The 2,312-nt window shown below is 41.2% G+C and overlaps 1 pseudogene; it reads left to right on the top strand.

Annotated features, from left to right (window-relative positions):
* Window positions 1–2,211: 2,211 nt before the first annotated feature.
* LOC113458507 lies at window positions 2,212–2,312 on the top strand (annotated as a pseudogene).

Raw genomic sequence — 2,312 nt, 5'->3', positions numbered from 1 at the left:
ATGTTGCTGACTCTCTGGTCCATATTATTGATTCTCTCATCCATGTTGCTATCTCATTTCTGTTGCTGACACTTTATGACATAGCTGTGTTCCTGACTTTCTCATGTGTCTTGCTGAGCTTCTCATCTGCTTTCCTAAAATTTTCAACCATGTTTCTGCATTCATCTACCATATTCTTTCCTATCCATTTTTCTGACTTTTTTGTTTACAGCCCCAACTTTATTCTTCAGGTCCTGAGTTTTTTGTTTTCTGGGTTTTTTTTTGGGGGGGGGCAGGGATGTTAGATTTTGTTTTTATTTAAGCCATTTGCTTGTTTGTATCTCTTCTGAAACCACTGCTAGTTTTTACAAGTAAATTTTGGTTCTTTATCCTTTATCCATGTTTATACTTTTAATTCAGTAATTAAGAAAGAGGGGTGGGGCTTGTTGCCTTGCTTTTTTGTATTTCTTGAATTTCCATATTGCAATTTGTCCATGTGTTGGTGCAGATATATCTTTCATTTTCATTTGGAGATTTTTACTGGAGTTTATTTTTCAGTAGTACTCTATTTTATGTGTAACTATTTTATGTGTACGGGTGTTTTGCCAGCATATATGTCTATGCACCACGTATGTACCTGGTGCCCATGAACAACTGAACCTGGTCCCCTTGAAGGACAGAAGAAGACATCCAGTCTCTTAAAACTGGAATTACCAAGGGTTGCGAACCACTGTGTGGGTGCTGGGAGCAGTAGCAAGTGCTCTTAACTCCTGAGCCATTTCTCTAGTCCCCGAAAGGGGCTTCTGCTTCCCCTCTCCTGCAGTGGAATCACGTGACTAGAACTCTGTTGTCCTTCTCTCTCCTTGCACTTTCACTGTCCAGTGACTCCCGACGTGGCCCCTCATGTCTCCCCCTCTGTCTGGCTTCTATTCTTTGTTTTCCTGTCTCTTCTCATGCACTGTGTTACACGGAGGTAGCTATTAACCCACCATTTCACCAGGAAGTCCTATAATAAGACTTCAATAAAGAAAACAGGAGCAGGCAAGGATGGATATAAAGCCTTCACTTGGAGCATTCCATTTTCTCTGTTAGCTATTAAAACAGAAAAGGATAATTTAAGAGAGCTGCCGGGCCTGGTACCCAAGAAACAAGCAAATCCAGATGAGTTGCTTTCTGGGGTAGAGCCTTAAGCTGGAACCAATAGAGCAGTGTTATGTCAACTCAAAGAGCTACACAGAAGTAAAAAGAATGAAGAAAAACCTTATCTATTTAGCTAACTCTTCTCCATCTATTTGTCTCTCAAATGTTCATGCTGCTGAATCCTTCAGCAGGTCTAACCTCTGATGGAGTTTGCAGGGTTATGGAATCAAGGCCACTTAGCTGGAGGGGTCCTCCCAAGTGAAACGTTCGACCTTCACCAGATGGAGTGGGAGTAACAATAGGAGTTTGGGCAAATGCGGTAACTTTGTGAAGTTAAATCTGCTTTGGGCTGGCGATGGCTTTCCTCTACTCTATGTGCTACAGGCACCATCCCACAGGATGCTCACTACCGTGCTCTGAAGGAGGGAATCACAGCCCTGCTTTAAACATTACTTCCTCTTAAGGAAAGTCAGTAACTGGGTTACAAAGACACAGGGGAGAAAGGGGAGTCCAAAACCCTGTACAGATCCTCTCTACCCTGCTGACAAATCCAAAGCCCTGCTGAAATTAACCATTTTATGAGCACTAAACACACATTGCCTCTGAGAACTCCCTCTCTAGGAGAAGGTAGGGGAAGCAATGCCTTCTTAAAGAGAATATTTACCCTCAAGTACCATCATCCAGTTTTGAACTATATATGTAAAAGCCAGTGGTTCTCAGCCTTGCTAATGCTGCGACCCTTTAATACAGTTTCTCAAGTTGTGGTGACCCCCCCAACATAAAATTATTTTTGTTGCTACTTCATAACTATCATTTTCTGTTTTGAATTTTAGTGTAAATATTTGTGTTTTGTGGTGCTCTTAGGCACAATGGAAGGGTCATTCTAATCCCAGAGAGGTCACAACCTATAAATTGAGAACCACTAGTATATACATATATATGCGTGCAATAACGGTGAGAACAGATGAGGGATGTGTGTGAGGATTGAAGATAAGAAAGGAAAGGGAGTAATACTACAATTAATATCTAAAAAAAACAAAAATAAAAACAAGGGAAGGGAGAAAAAAGAAATATTTAACGTTACAGTTTGGAGTGCTCGCTTCGGCAGCACATATACTAAAATTGGAACGATACAGAGAAGATTAGCATGGCCCCTGCGCAAGGATGATACGCAAATTCGTGAAGCGTTCCAT

Source organism: Microtus ochrogaster, unplaced genomic scaffold (assembly GCF_000317375.1).
Source record: "Microtus ochrogaster isolate Prairie Vole_2 unplaced genomic scaffold, MicOch1.0 UNK37, whole genome shotgun sequence".
Taxonomy (NCBI): Eukaryota; Metazoa; Chordata; class Mammalia; order Rodentia; family Cricetidae; genus Microtus; species Microtus ochrogaster.
The sequence above is the reverse complement of the archived record's forward strand: the minus strand, read 5'-3'. Positions and strand labels throughout refer to the sequence as shown.